The sequence below is a fragment of the Phalaenopsis equestris genome, unplaced genomic scaffold (assembly GCF_001263595.1).
Source record: "Phalaenopsis equestris unplaced genomic scaffold, ASM126359v1 Scaffold234727, whole genome shotgun sequence".
NCBI classification, from domain to species: domain Eukaryota; kingdom Viridiplantae; phylum Streptophyta; class Magnoliopsida; order Asparagales; family Orchidaceae; genus Phalaenopsis; species Phalaenopsis equestris.
Window position 1 is genome coordinate 1 of NW_018252631.1, and position 17,281 is coordinate 17,281.

A 17,281-nucleotide genomic window follows, 5' to 3' on the forward strand; every position below is an offset into this window, starting at 1 on the left:
AAACCCCACACCAAAAATAGTGCCGACAGTACTTCTTGCTTCAAACCTGCATGTTAAACAACGATGTCACCCTGCATGCTAAAACCAAAACTGTTAGGATAGCCACAAAACCTAAAACAAAAATTTTAAAATCGAATAAGATAAAATTTATCACCAAAATATTTAAAATATAAAAACAACTCAAAATTTAATCACAAACATCACAACTAAATTAAAACGTCTCTATTGGATGATCAGGAATCCCTTGGAGGAGGTAACTTACGGTTGCTAATGAGATTTCCTAAGGTTTAAATGAAACTCATTAGGTTGAGTTTAGTAAATTCATTTGGACTAAGTGAATCTAAAAGAAAATAGTGGTACCGGAATGAGGGAACCGTAGGATAAGGATCCTAACCGGTACGTTCTAATCAAATTTAATATGCACCATAATATTTAAATAACCATGACCCTTAGGAACATTTGATTTGACAACATGACTTGACCATTAGAAAACTTAAACTCGTCATGACGAGGAACGTGGAGCTAGCATTGTGGGCAGCATGACCATCTTCAACAGTAAAACATTTATACATCAGCTAAACCTTCCTTTCTTTAGAATTAAACAACTAAGTCATAGGACTTCAATGTTGTCCGCCTAGTGCGACATAAACTAACTTGTCTTTTGGATTCTGAGGTTGTCGTTCGCCACGACCTAATTCCTCACATCTTCCAGGCTATTTGTGTGATCATTTTATATGAATGTAAGCCTTAACTAATAAAATTGGCAGGATGAAAAACTTAAATATTTCCCCTCTAAACTAAAGCTTGGAAAGTCACTGAGGTTCTCTTCAGGATCTATGATATCCCCTATTTCTTCTTCCTTTGGATTCCACAAGGAATGTTCCAAATTTGAGTCATTCTCATTTCACACCTCTTTGTCCGATCTCTTTGAAAAGTCCTATTTCTTTGACCTCTTTGAAAAAAATATCCCCTGATTTTTTATCGAGAGTTTTCTTAGGTGACTTCGGTTATCTAAGATGTAATTAACTATAAGGGCTTGCCCTGATAGGAAGCTTTTCCGAACTCAGCTTAATATAAATCCTATTTAATTTTTTTTGCATTAAATAGGGGAACTTGTTGGCTTACAATTAAAAAAAATGGTTTTCGCAGACCAAACAAATGTCATATATTTCTTAGTTTATTTGATTAAGTCTCACCCTCAAGTCTTGTGTTTATCTTTTTAAATAGAGGAACTTGTAGTGCTCTTTCATTTAAACTATGAAAGATATGGGATCAGTTTGATTTCATATTTTTCTAAACTTATATTTATATATGTGTGTGTGTGTGTGTGTGTGTGTGTGAGTGAGTGTGTGTGTAAATTAAAAATGTCTTTCTGAAGCGGGTGACAGGATTCTGATTCAGGGACCGACAGCTTCCAACGGGCAACTCCTTAATTTTTTAGTACCGACAGCTTCTGGCGACTCCACTGGAGACTAGTTTCCCTCTCCATTTAAATCAAGAAATGTTGTCTTCATACATAGGTAATGTGTTCATGTCCCTCATGAACCAGATTACCCTTCTTCCGTTGACATGCTTCGTTTCACCCATTTCTGTCTTGTGTCTGGGGAAGTACGGTCAACTCCTTTAGACTTTAGGACCGTCTGTTCAATCACTTTTGAATAGAGAGGTTCAAAATTTCATTAGGACTTTTAATCTCTGTGTGGGGTCAGACCCCCAATAGGTGTGTCGGTGGGGTAGGTTCCCTCGCGGAGCGTGGTTCCGCTCGAGCATTGTGCGTTGTGAAGTCGGTTTCACACTGGGTCTTAAACTTCACCTTCCTCTTAAAGTTTGGTTTGCTATTTTGCAAATTAAATCGAATTGTGTCGTGTTGTGCTTGCTCTTTAAACCTTTTATATAGAATTGATTAAATTCTCCCATTTTCAAAGATTACTTTTACTAAATTCTGAAATATTTTTCACAAACTAAAAACTGAAATAAAGGACTTGCCCAGTCTACAGATTTAACTTTGTTAATTTTAGTGCTCGCACTAGAATTGCGAGGAATTGGCCAAATACTTAACTCATGGCTTTATTTTTGAAGCTGCTGCAATGGCATTCCCAACTCTCACTTTCTCGTGCAATCTGCCAATGAGCCGTGATGCCCGCAACGTTGCCCCGACCATTAAGTTTGGAGCTGGGTTTGAAGATCTAGAGGTCATCATCGGGAGAGCTCCCTTCGTCATAATGAAATTTGTCGCCACAGAAGCTCAAGAACCGTCTGTTGAGTTCAACTAGATTTTATAACTCTCATGTAGGACTTCCTGATTTTCTAACTAGATTTTATAAGTGAAATGAAAGGCATAAAAATATCATTTCATGGTATTTTTTTTCATTAATTTCTTTGTCTTGTTAATTAGGCAAGCATTTAGACAACAGTTTTTTTTATTATCTTTGGGCTCATTTCAGGTATCTTCTTAAGGAGATTGGCCACATGGTTTTCTTTTTCTTTTTGGATGTGGCCTTTCAATATTTTTTTGCTTTTATTTTCTTTTTATTTTCTGCTTATTTTTATCAATTCCACTAAGAATTATTATATCTAAATGAGCATATTTCTTGTAAGAAATTGGAAAGTCTAATCTCCCCTAATCGACAAGTCTCAAATACTTCTTAATGTGAACTCCAAAATATTATAATCCATTTAAAAGTCAAGACTCAATCAAATTGGTCAAGTTAACAACTAAAAAACTTAAAGCATCTTTAGTTAACTATTTATATTTTAATTACACCATTAAAATTATTCTGAGATGTGTAGTAGTTTTTAAAGTAGAGGAATTAGTTGTTAGAAAATTAATTCTAATTCTCCTTTTAATGAGCATTCAAATTCTAATGAAGGCATTATATAATCTTGTTAAATTATCAAAATTTCTATCATAAGTCACTATTTAAAAAGTATAATCACAACATAAACATATGAATTATTCTCAGGCAAGTGTGCATGCAAAAATCTTTCCCCCAAACTTATTTTATATAATATATATCATAAGAGGAAATGCAAGAATTAATAAAAAGAAAGCATGTAATGACAATGGGTAACATTTCAAAATCGATCAATAGTGCTAGTAAACATAACTATGAATAATAACACTATAAAACATTTCTTAGGAAAATCTATGGAATGCACATCAATCTCATGAAACATAAAAGAAGTCTCAACTTCGCTGTATTTATTTTAACACAAAAATAAGTTAAAGCAATTTCAAAGAAAAATGTGATGAAAAAATACATATGACATACTCAAATCAAAGGATAACACTTGATTTGCTTCTCAAGATAGTGCTTGGTTTAACCTCCTCAGTGAGACTGCAATAGGTCAGATCAAGCCTAAAATAATTCTCCATGATCAAATTGTCTTCTCAATAATCCTAGATCAATCGCCCTAAATTTTAACTATCCTGGTGAATTTCTAAAATCATCCAATAACATTCTTACTCTAGGATCTCCCAAAAAATATTAGTTCCTCCCCACACTAATGTTTAGATATTTTAGCAATTTCTTAATCTGACTCCAACAATAATCTTCCAAAAGGTATTTCAGTGATTGGATCAAACTGTAAACCCTAAAAAATAGTTCTTGCTCTAAAGTTCTCATCACTTTGCCCTCTTAAAATTCTCTTAACTCATCTATACTCTTATGGGGAATAGTGAAGTAACCTTCTAAAAAATTACACTCTCTCCACTTAAGAAATTTCTCAAACACTATCACTGGTGCTCCTCTTATGGGTGGTCTTACTGGCTTGACGGAGGTCAAGGTGTCCACAAGCTCAAATATCTCTCTAAGAACTCTAAGGGTTACCTCAAAACATAGAGAAATTTTTTTCTAGTCATTTTTCAATAAAATTCATTCACCACTGTTTGCTCTTTAGGGACCAACCTTTTTTTAGACTTTAAAACTTGACTATTAACTACCATGACTTTTACATCTACACTTTGACACTGGTCATATCAAGAGGAATGGATAAACTTTATAGATTTAAAAGTAACCAACATTACTTGTTAATCTTTCACTTTCATGCTCATTTCCCCTTTCAATATATAAATCATTACTCAAGTAGTGGCTAAAAAATATTCTACCAAGAATTAAGGGAATCTCTTTATCCTCTCCCTTGTCTAAGACTACCAAATTAGCAAGAAATAAGAATTTTCTTAACTTAAATAGGATGTCATTTAGTACACCCATCGGGTAGGTCACAGATCGATTAGCTAACTGAGGGGAGGGTGGTGGGATAGACTTCTCCTAATCCTAGCTATTTTAAAAAGGTTAGATGTATAAGGTTGATATTGGCTCCTAAATCATAAAAAATCTTTCCACTTAATTTCTTTCATATGGCATAAAGAATGTTGAAGCTACTTGAGTCTTTTAGTCTTTTAGATAACTGCTTCTACAAGATGGCACTACACTCAACAGTCAAGCCACCATCTCACCAGCGTCATATGTTATCCTCTCTTCCAAGACAACTTTCATAAATCTCACATAGCTTGGCATCATTTTTAGGGATTTAGCAAAAGTCCCATTAATGATGAGTTTATTGAAAACTTCTATAACCTCAAACATCTATTGGTGCCTCTTATATCTTTAGAGTCTCTAGGGAAAGGGTGGTGGCGGTCTCTCTTTTTATATCCGAAGAAGGGAGAAAAATTTTCCTAAGTCTGGCTCAACATGTTTACTCTCTCTTTTATGGGTATTTTTTCCTCCTTAAAAATCCTTACTTTGATGGCTTGAATTTGCTCCACCTTTGCTTGGATTCACTTCAGAGTTATTGAGTTGCATCCCTTAGGGTTTATTATTCATTGAGCTCACCAACTATCTAAGTTGAGTCTAGTCTTCTTTATGACTCCAACCTAAATTTGTAATTAGTTCCTCATCTGTAACACTAACTCTTTCAAAGATGGTCTCTTTTCCCTAGGTTGGGCTTTGAAAGTGAATCTGGATAGGTAATTTTATCTAAGGTTGCTACTTCCTTGATAGTTTTGATTACAAGCAGGTGTTTTTTGTATGTTCCCTTACTATTGGTACTCTATCTTTGTTTTTTTATTACTTCAATTAAAATTAGGGTGATTTTTTTAACAAGCGTTATAGATATTTGAATATGGATTTTTAGATTGGTTGCCTAAGGTATTCACAGTCTCAAAGGTAGTAGTGCTCAGATATTCTATTATTCAATAAATTATATCACTTGGTAGGGCTCCTTGCCCCAAATTTAACCCAAGATTATCAATTCTTAGAAATGGAAGCTAATTATGATGTCAGGATAGTCAGAAAAACATTATCATGCACACTAGCTACCATTTTCACGGCGGTTCTCTCAGATAGCCATCGAAAATTATTTTTATTTTTTTCTCAATCAATTTATAGGCATTATCAAATGATTTAAATGTTAGGACCCCAACTGCAATATCTATGATAGACCTTGAAGATGCTACCAATTAGTTGTAAAAAATTTAGATAATAAGCCAATCAGGTAGGGCGTGATGGGAGAATTTTTAAAGCAACTCCTTAAACCTCTCCCAAGTTTCATAGATCAAGGAATGATGTGATGTCTGTTGGTATTTTTTAATGTCTACCACATATTTCAAAATAGTTCTATCTAAATGATCAGATGTGTCATTTGAAGAATAATATATTACCCAAAAGGAGAAAATTTTATATTAAAATGAATTATATCGTTTGGATAATGAGAATCCTTATGATTTATGGTTCTATGTAAACCAAAAAAAATCTTATTTCCTTACAGGTGTAAGATGGTTTATTTTATTTTCAATTTATAGAGCTGTGAACTCTAGGGAAAACTCTAGATTAAAATATTAACTTCTATTATTCAGGATTTCAAGGTTATACATTTTAAAGTTAAAAATTTTATGATGTGAATGGATCCAAGTTTAGAATTATAAGGGGATTGAAAAAGGTTGGGGCACATATACCAATGATAGTGTGTCATGGAAAGGCCCGAAATGAGGAATTAACCAACTCATGGAAGAAGGTTTACCTCAATGGTTTAGAGCTAATAATTGTTAGAGAGGATTGATTTTAGTCAAGATTAAGATAGAATCAAGGAAATTGAAGTGGATTAGGTAGGATTGGTTTAAAAAGGTTGATTATGGAGGTTTGAACTGTGATCATATGTTTGGAAGGTTGACTTTGAAAATTTTGAGTGTAAAGATTCCTTAACAAATGGGATGAAAAAAGGTAGGAATGATTTTTAGATGGAGGTAAATTCATAACCCTAAGATAAATCTATAATCTCTAAAGTGACAACAACAGATGGACTAACATAAATTTTGGGTATAATGCCTCCGGTAAAGATGCTCATTGCTTTCCATCATTTCAGGTGTATTGGTATCTTTCAAATATCAACCAGCCATATCACCATAAATCTTCACTTAGCGCCATAACAAAGACAAGTGTAGAATTTCTTAGCTAAAGGTGGTTAGAGGAGTATCATTAGTAATCATGAATTATTGCATCCAATAGCACCAACACAATTCAGAGGTTAATGATTGTTTATTTTATAAGTCCTAGTCATTGGCACTAACGAGGGTATCAAATAGTCTAACTTAAGCTTGTAGACTAGACTTGTCTAAGGCAAGTATGATCTTGGGTTTTGTTTATAAGTTAGCTAATCTTACAATTTATAGTAGATCAACCTAAGAGTAGTTCCAGTAATTAAAGTTGGTGAACTTTAGAGTTATTTTGGTGGTTTGATATTTAATTTACGATTTGTTTTAACTCTATGTTTGCCGGTTGATATGATAATCAGAGTATTCTGAGTTTGAACTTGTGCAGTTGGTTTATGTTCAATGTTAGTTTCCTCCACTCTATTTTGTGCTTTACGTTTGGTTCCAAATGTTAATGTGAAGTTTTATATTAAAGTTTATATGTTACTTGTAAGCTTATGTGATTTATGGTGGAAGCAACTTTTGAATTTTTTCTTTAATTTTAATTCCAAGTGGTTTAAGAGTTTTAAATATTTTAGATCTTTGAGTTTTAGAAGTTTTAAGCATTTAATTCTTTTTAAGTTATTTTATTTTGTTTTAAGTATTTTTGGTATTTTATTTGGTTGAAAGTGTTTTAGCATTTTAAGTTATTTTATTTGATTTTAATAATTTTTTTAGATTTGGGTTTTAAAGTTAATTCAACTTTCTTAAAAAGTATTTTGAAGTTAAGAATTGTTTTGTTTTAAAATTATTTTAAAATGTTTAGTAACTTTAAATTTATTTTTTATAAGGGGTTTAAGTTGAAAGGTTTTACTTTCATTTTTGCTTAGGTTTTTATATTATTTATTTTAACAATGGTTTTAAATTATTTTATTCTGGTTTTAAATTTAATTTAAGTTTCTTCTCAAATGTTTTCAATTATTTTATTCAAGCTTTAAATTTATTTTAATTTATTTTTAAAAGGTTTTTAAATTATTTTATTTGTGTTCTAAATTTGTTTTAAGTTATTATTAACCAGAGTCGCCATCTCCATACCTGATTTACTAGGTTTTAAAATATTTTATTTAAGTTTTAAATTTGTTTATAAAAAGTCTTAAATTATTTTATTTAAGTTTTAATTTTTTTTAACTTATTATAAAAAAGCTTTTAAATTTTTTTAGTTTGATTTTAAATTTATTATAAGTGGTTTTAAAAAGGTTATAAATTATTTTATTTGGATTTTAAAATTATTTTAAAATGATTTTTAAAAGACATTAATTTATTTTATATAGGTTATAAATTTATTTTAAATTATTTTTAAAGGGCCTTAAATTATTTTATTTAAAATTTAAATTTATTTTAAATTATTTTGAAATGATTCAAATTATTTGATTAGATTTTAAATTTATTTTTTGAGTACTTTAATTTATTTAAAATTTATTTCTTAATTTTTTTTAAAAAAATTATTTTTAGATTTTTTAAATAATATTTCTTAATTCCTTAAAATTATTTTTAGATTAATTTAAATTATTTTTTAATTTTTTTAAAATGTCATTTTAAATTTTTGTGAGTTTATTAAAAAGGTTTTAAATTTTTTTAAGAGTCATTCTAATTCATTTCGTAAAAGGTTGTAATTTTCAATTCAAAGACTTTAAAAAATATTTCTTAAACTGTTTTGATTGTTATTTAAATGGTTAAAAAATCATTTATTTAAAATGTTTTTATTTTAAAGGTTTTAAAAATTATTTGTTAAGAAAAAAATTTTATTTTCATTTGGAAAGCTTTTAAAAATTCATTTCTTAAATTATTTAAAATTTTATTTAAAAGGTTTTAAAAACATTTTTAAGTGGTTTTTGGTTTTCATTTTAAAAATGTTTTAATTTTTTATTTTTTTCGAAAGGTTTTAATGTTAACAAAAATAACTATATATTAGAGGTTCTCTTCCTCCTCTTATTTTTATTTTTATTGATTGTCAATTTTCACACCAAATAAAATTATATGAAAATGCCTGGTTGCCATTATCATAGTGTGGTCTACCAAGCTTTGAAATAAATGGATGTCATGCTTTGAAATATAAAGAAACATATGGATAACAAGCTTTGATACGTAGGGAAACATATGAATAACATGCTTTTAAGAATAAGGAAAACCATTGACAAACTTTACATAAAGAAAACCATGGATGGACTTTAGACTTTACGTAATTTTAAACATAAAGAAAATCATGGATGAACTTTATACTTGACATGCTTTTAAAATAAGGAAAATTATGGATGAATAGGACACTACATTAAACCAAACATTTCACATACGAGAACTTATGGGGGAGAGACAGTACTGAGCAGGAAGTGATAGAGAGGAGAAGAGAAAAAGAGGAATGGAGAGAAAGTTGTTAAGAAGAAGAAAGTAGATGAATATTAAAAAAAATAAAAAGTGAATTGAAAAAGAATAAAAGAAATGAAGAGTATAGAAGAAGAGAAGATGACGAAGAGTAGAGAAACGTGGAGAAGAAGAAGAGAAGAAGAAGAGAAGAAGAAGAACCATAGAGACGAAGGAGAGAAGATAAAAAGATTGATGTAGAGAAGAAGTGTGCAGAAGTCATCAGTAGAAGGAGAAGATAGAAGAGGAAGAAGAAGAGTGGGGAAGCTTACAATGATTGGACGCCAAAGAATTCTAGATGAGAGGAGGAAGCAAACTGACTGGGGCATCGGAGTGGGGAGTCACAAGGAAGAGAGGAGAAGTGAGAGTGAGGAGTAAAAATGTTAGAGAATGTCCCTAAAGATGAAGCAGGGTCTCATATAGAGTTGAGAGGTGTTGTGGACAAAGTGACATAATGCTTGGCATTCATAATTGAGCCAAAGTCCTTCGAATCTGCAACAACTTGGTCATGCCATCAGGCGACGTACGTATTATGCATTCTTCTCTAGTTCAATGGCATGGTTGCACTATCTTGTAGTGTGAACATGCCATATTATGGGTTCCAACATATATACACCAAAGCGGGAGTGTTAAATCAAGAGTGGCATAGTCATGCCAAAAAGTGGTGTGGTTATGCTTACCAAGGCTATTGGTTGGGGCTTTTGGCTAGTTTCTATCTTGGAAACCTTGCCAACACGGAATGTATTCTCAAGAGAGGACGGGTGGTTATTTTGGTTGAGAAGTGGTAGACCAAAATTGAGGTCAAATAATGGGCCCCCAATATTTACGGCAAATTATTCAAAGTCTGATGCACATATTTCTATTAACTAATATTATCAACTAAATCGATAAATAAGAGTATTCAAATTCATGATTTGAGTTTTAAATTTAGGATATGGCATGAGGATTGATGTTTTGATTTCAGAAATTGAAGATTTGATGTTATAGATTTGTGAGCTTTAGTCTTTCTTATCAATATAATGCATTAAAAACTCGCATTGGGGATTTTGACACGTTGCCTGAAGATTTAGTTGAAATTTTAGAAAAGAAAATTTCTTGGGAACTTATTCATGACCTAAGAAATATAATGGGAGAATTCTAAGGATGATGCAGCGGTGCACAGAATCCCGAAGGTTGACAAGATTGGTATTTTATTTATCTGAAGACTATATGGTTCACATCAACCCAAAATATGAACATGGTGATTTGATCAGGATAAAAAACTGGACATATTCATATCTAACATGAGTGCTAATTTAGGGAAAATTTTGATGTGATGAGAAAATTAAATTATTTGAACGCATTAGTATAGATAAACACATGGATTCACTTCTAACCTAAGAGCTAATCAAAGAGAAAATTGATTTACCTAAACAAATTAGGATGGAAAACCATACAGATTCACATCCAACCAAAGAGGTGAACAACATATTAGATCAGGATAAAAAACTAAATAAATTCACATATAACTTGAGAGTTAATCAAAGAAAAATATTAATTTGCCTGAACGCATTACAATGTAAAATCATATAGACTCACATTCAAATAATAAAGATGACTATGATGATTGGATCAGAATAAAAAACAATAAAGATTTACATTTAAACTAAAATCTAATCAATGAAAATGTTGATTTACCTAAACACAGTAGGATGGAAAACTATACAGACGCACACCCAACTAAAGAGATGAATATGGTAATTAGATCTGGATAAAAAGATATACATATTCACATATAACATGAGAGTTAATCTAAAGAAGAGTTGATTTAATTTATTCTATTTTATTTTATTTTATATTGTGTTATTTCATTTCTTATCATTTTATATCATTTCGTATCATGTAATGTCATCTTGTGTCATATTATTTCGTGTCATTTTATGTCATATAGTAAACCTAAAAATATTAGGAAAGAAAGCCCAAGAAATCACTTTCAACCAATGAGGTGCACGGAGGTGACAAGATAAGGATAGAAAGACTTGGATGATATCTAACCAAAAAACTAGTCAAGTGGTCAATTTAAGGTAGAAAGTTTAGGGACTTACATCCACACTAAGAATTATACCATCTATCTTACAAGTGAACCGCTAGGCTTAGGGCTTCTAAGATTTATTTGATCAGATCATTCGATTGGGTGGTTATGAGAGTTATTTATCAAATTACCAAAATGCCCCTCTCTTAGAGCATATAATAGACCCCCTCTCTTCTCTTGAGAAAAGAAAAATAAGAGTTAAATTTTAGTATTGTTCTTGACTGTAGACCCAACGATAATTTCTTGCCCTTGTAGCCGTCGACCACCATCGACGACTTCCTGTCGGATGCCATTGACCACCACTATATGCCCCCTGCTTTCTTTCATCGACAAACTTTGTTTTCATATTTGGAAAAGTGTTCAAAACTGACAAATAATCTAACGACTTTGTATGCTTTGAAATTTAGGTATGAATCTTTTGACGGCTTTCCGACGAGTTCACTAACATATGATTTACCTATGCAATAAACCATTAGTAATAAGCAAAACCCAGTTATGATGCCAAATAAAGATTAATCGATGAATGGGTCTATTGGTCCTTGGAATATGATAAACTGATGGGATGTTCATGTCAAAAAATTTAGATGTCATTTTTATGATCTTCAAAATATGACGACCATTTGTTATTATCCAGCAGAGTGTCCGTCAATTATTAAACTATTAGTAAGTGATGCTTAGGTGTTCTTGGAAAGCCATCAGAAACAAACTACTTTATTGGACCAACGCGATAATTATTCATTTAGGCTTTTTAAGAAAAACCCCTATATTTGATCATTGATCCTATTTGAAAAGACTACTGTGCAATCCATCATTAATTTAATTTTTTATAAATTTAATTATTCTTATTTGATTGAGTAAATATCATGTTAAAGAAATCAAACATTCTTGAGGTTAATCTCAAATATAACTCATTAACATATGTCAAACCTTATCGAAGGCAATAAAATTTATACACTCAAGTCAATGAACTAATATTATTTTGTGGCACTTGCTTTGTTTTGCATCCATGCTATTCAGGATATTATCTGGAGTAAGTATGACTCTCTATACTTGCTCCGAGAGGAGATCCCGATGGTAATTCAAGATATATGATTCCATAAGTTTGCGGTATATCCCAAAAAAATAATCTAAAGTTGTCTTTATATGTTTGTCAATCTAACATTTTCTATTTTATTTTGCAGAAGCAGTTCTCTTAGCGCCCTAAGCACGAAGCCCTGCGTCTGGATGAACTTCAAGCACAAGGAGAGCGACCACCTTCAGAACATTTTCTATGAGGTTTAGAAGTCGCATCAGCGCTCTTTGTGGCTCGGGAATGATGATTTTGGCTCACTACTCAGGTTTGGGTTTCTCCAGAATACCAGAGGAAGAGCGAGCAGGCAAAACTCAATGGACGCTCTGACTGCGAGGGCATGGGGGCCTCCAAGAACATTATTTGAGCGCTCCCACATACGAAGATTAAGAGGAGGCTGATAAGAGTTAATTTAAGAAACTAATCTTATTGTAAAATAAATATATGCTAACTATTTTATTACACCTATAGACTCAGGAGTTGGGACGTAGACCCTCCATTGTCAAGTTACACACACACACACAAGAGGCAGCCAGACCATCCCAGGGCAGACAAAAAATCTCAGGTGACCCAAGTAATTCAGAAGATTAATTATTTCACAATTCATATAATATTGGAAGTTTAACAAAAATGCCAAGTGACCCATGGTAGTTGTACAAACATGCTTTATAGCATGTACCTCTTAGTGTGCCCATTACAGAATTGCAGTACGCTGAATTTTCTGATAACTAAATTGAAAGGCGGACAATTTCACTATAATAGTTGCGGTACCAATGTATCCTGAATGCATGCATTGCTAAAAAATGATAATAGTGTTATTTTTGTTGTGATATTAAAATTTTGAGTGTTGTGCATGTAAATATGAAAGTTTACATGTGAGATATCTAAATACGTAAGAATTGTGTGCTATGAATATAAATGCCCCCTGTTTTAATATTTTGTCTGTGATAACATGATTACCTCAAACCTTAGTAATTCTTTCCATTTCAGATCATTTGATGCGTCTTTTTTTTTTACTTGAATTTTAAATTCTTATTTGTTAAAATTCATTTATTTCATCTTGTTGATGGCTTTTGCAGCATGTTCCGAGAATTAATGGTGAAATTTCTTCAGTAGATGAAGCTACATCAGATCATCAGAGGCTTGGTTCACCGAGAATTAAAGAGTATTTTTATAGGCTGGTCATAAGAAAATTGTGACCATGGTTATTCAACTGCAACATATTATGACTATTTGCTATCGCTAAGTATTCAATAAAGTGTTGAAAAAATTCAAAGTGATTGTTGAGATTTGGAATAGAGTGGTACAATATTATTGATAGAATGAGGGGTATTTAAACCTAATTACAATAGGTGTAATAAAGGAAAGAAATGAAACAGAATAAAACTGGGAAAGAAAATAAAACAAAGTAAAGCAAAATAAAAAATACATAATGAGATAATAAGAGCAAACTGAACTGGAATGTGAGCAATGTTGATTGCAACCTTATTATCACAAAATAGCTGCAGTGGGACAGATGTTGAAATACTAAGTTTAAGGAGCATGATGTGTAGCCGAAGGGCTTCACATATTCCTGAGGACATGGACTGAAATTCAGCTTCAGCATTGCATCGGGCAACCACTGACTTTTTTTTGCTTTTCCACATGACAAGATTGCCCCATACAAATGAACAATACCTCTAGGTGAAACGTCGATCATGAACTGATCTAGCCCGATCAGCATCTGTATAAACAACAATAGACCGAGAGGTGTAACGAGAGTAAAATAAATCTGAGCCCGATATACCTTTCAAATAGTGGAGAATCTTGTAAACAACTTTGAGATGGTACTCATAGGGGCCATGTATAAATTGACTCACTATTCTAATTTGTGGCATATATTGGGGCGAGTATGAGCGAGGTTGGTGAGTTTTCTTGCGAGGCGCTTGTGATGAGTCTTGTTGACAGACACAACATTGGGAATGTCATATAATTTTTCATTAGGATCCATAAAAACATAAACTGGTTTGCACAGAAGAAAAGTATTTTCTATCAAGAGATCAATCACATATTTGCGCTGAGACAGTCAAATTCCCCGAGATGACCGAGCAAATTTCATGCCTAAGAAGTACCAGAGAAATCTCGTGTCCTTTATTTCGAATTATGTTGCAAGAGTCTCTTTAAGGACTCTAATGCTGGGAAATTTTTATTTGTAAGAATAATATCATCAACATTGAAAATAAGGATAGCTACCTGTCAATTGGAGGAATGTCGGAAAAAGAGGTGTGATTCGATTGAGCCCGAGTAAAACTATGGCCTATGATCACCTTTGTGAACTTGCCGAACCATGCCCTTGGGAACTATTTTAGCTCATAGGAGGACTTTCGTAACTTGCACATTTGTCCTCTGGAGGCTTTAGAATCAAATCCTGAAGGGAGAGACATATACACATGTTATGTCAGCTCTCCATTCAAGAATGCATTCTTGACATTTAGTTGGAATAAAGGCTAATCCAGATTCATGGTAGGATTAAAACACCGACAACCCTTTTGAGTTACAGAGTACCTAAGGAACATATATTTATGGATATGGGATCAAATTTACTCCGAGTGGGGGCAGTGTTTTGAAAAAAAGTCTTGCGCAAAAAAAACTTGGGATCTAATATGGAGAAGACTCGATTAGTAGGGAAGAATGACTTCAGGAAGGCAAAGGGGATTCAAAAGTTTTGAATCTTAGAGCAGACACTATTTATGAGATAGTTGACAGTGAGAATGACATCATTCTAAAACCGTTTTAGGGCATTGGAGTGAAACATAATGGATCGTGCAAATTTGAGGAAGTGAATGCTTTTTCGATCGGCTACCCCATTTTGTTGAGGGTCTGTATACGAGCTATGATGGAGGATGCTCTTATTTACCAAGAATTCGCCCAAAATAGAGTTGAGAATTTCACAACCATTGTCGGTTCGAAGGGTCTGAATAAGAATTTTGAATTGAGTTAAAATAAAAGGTGTAGAAGTTTTGGAAGCAATTTCAGGTTTGTCTTTTAAACTGTAGGCTCATATCATTCGAGTGTGGTTATCAATTAAGGTCAGGAATCACCTTTTATTGGTTTAGCTAGAAGTGTGAGGGAGTCCTCTTATGATGCTTGGCTAATGAAATGTTTCACAATTGAACATAGAAAGATTTTTATTAGAAAAAATTAAAGGATACAGATTGTGCTAATATTAAAAATTAGGATGACCCAACGATAATGCAACAACATAATAAGACAATCAATGACTCGAGATAAGCTATAATTCCTGAGTGGTGTCCACACTCTTCGTGCTCTTCACTTGGAAATATTAGAGTCCAGCTACCTTATTAGTAGTTTCAATCATCATCCTCGAACGAAGATCCTGAAAAACACAACCATTAGAAGAGAAATTAGAAACACATTCGATATCATTTATTAACTTGCTGACAGATAACAAGTTACATTGTAATAAGGGAACATGCAAATACTCTAAAGTTAGACCGGCTGTTAGTACAACCGATCTTTTACCAGTAATGACATTACAGATGTCATCTTCAATTCTGACAGTATCTTTTTCAAAGCACGGATAGTAAGTCGAGAAACCCTGTGAACATTCAGCATGTGTTCAGTAGCACATGAATCAATAATCCACCGACTAGAGGAAAAAACTGTAAGAGCCATTGGAAGAGTATCTTGTCGGAGAAAGAACCCGCGACTCCAAGAAGTTTGATCAATTGCTCTTGTTTTTCATGGATTCGATGTATTTTAGGATGTTTTAGATAGGAGTTTGTTGAGTTGTGGTAGGATCGGACGTCGTCGTGAGACCCTGATTGCAGAGGATTTGGCCGAAGGTTTATACGCTAGCTTAATGTGAAGTTTCTAACAATTTTCTCCGAGTGTGATTGAGTTTGTGACTATAATCACAAGTAGGGCGACTGGTTTGAGATGACATGGATGAGGGCTGAGCACTTTTTGAGATCAAGGTGGACTATTCGGCTGAAGGAGTAGAAGTGTCGAGCAAGACAAATCTCTGGTTTTTTTCTCGATGAATCTCGGTGAAGGCTGCTCGTGCGGAAGGAAGTGGATCCTGACTAAAAATACGGCATCGCCCTTTGTCAAGGTCTTTGATAAGACCACCCAGGAATTGGAACATGCGATCCATTTCTACAATCTTCTGGATGAGGGATAGGTCTGTCGGAGAATCTCAAGTTTAGTCGCAGTACAAGTTGCATTCAATCCATAATGTAATAAGGTCTTGACCGTTGTTTTGCCTCCCGGATTTTCTTAGATACCTCATAGAGTTGGTCAGAGTTTTCTACATTTAAATAGATATCACGAACAATCGTCCAGAGGGCGCCAACTGAGGGGAGGAACATATATGAACGACTAATCGAAGTCTCCGTGGAGTTGATCAGCCACGACATGATCATGTAGTTCTCTACTCCCCAAGCTTCATATGACAGTTCAATTTTTGGAGGCTCACGAACCATACCTGTGAGGTAACCAAACTTTCCACGTCTTTTGATGAACAAAGGCACCGCTTGGGACCATTGGAAAAAGTTATTATCATTTAGTTTATGGGCTGTGGTTAAGAAATTCATGTTAGTTTCTAATCTTTTGGTCTTCAGGGGAGCGTAAATTTGGGTTGATCCCCGGGTGTAATCAAGAACACCTTCTGAAGGTGGTTTAGAGTTGGAGGAATCCGTCATAATTCCGACCAAGCCAAAGGAGATGTGGTTTTGATCCATCGATAAATTTTGATAGGGTTACGAAAGAGGAATACAAGAAACAATGGTTGATGTAGAGAACAGTAAGAAGGGGACTCGGATCCAGAACTATAGGAAACAGCAGTTGCACGGGGTTGCAGGAAACAATGGCCGCGGGCTGCTGGATAGTGGGAAGAAGCTTGTCGAATCATCGATGGCTGGATCAGGGGAACCGACAGCTGCACAGGGACCAACAGAAATTTTAACTACCTTCACATTCCATTCTAGTTTTAAAAAGCTTAAGGATTAACAAAACTAACTAAGAGGTGGTTTGATCTATAGAAAAACCAATGTATCGTAATCATTTTGCATGGGTTTTAAGAATTGTAAGTACGGTGTAGATTATGACTGAATTTAAAATACATTCTATAGTTCATTTTATCAGTATTTAGATTTTGATCGATTTGACTGATTTCTAAATTCATACTTTTATGTAAAGTGTTCTTGCCTTTCACGGGTCGCCCACCATCAAACAACGACCTTCACAAGATATCAGATGTTGCTCGCCTGCCCGCCGCATTTACTGACCTCCTCCGCCGCCGCTGTCGCTGGTC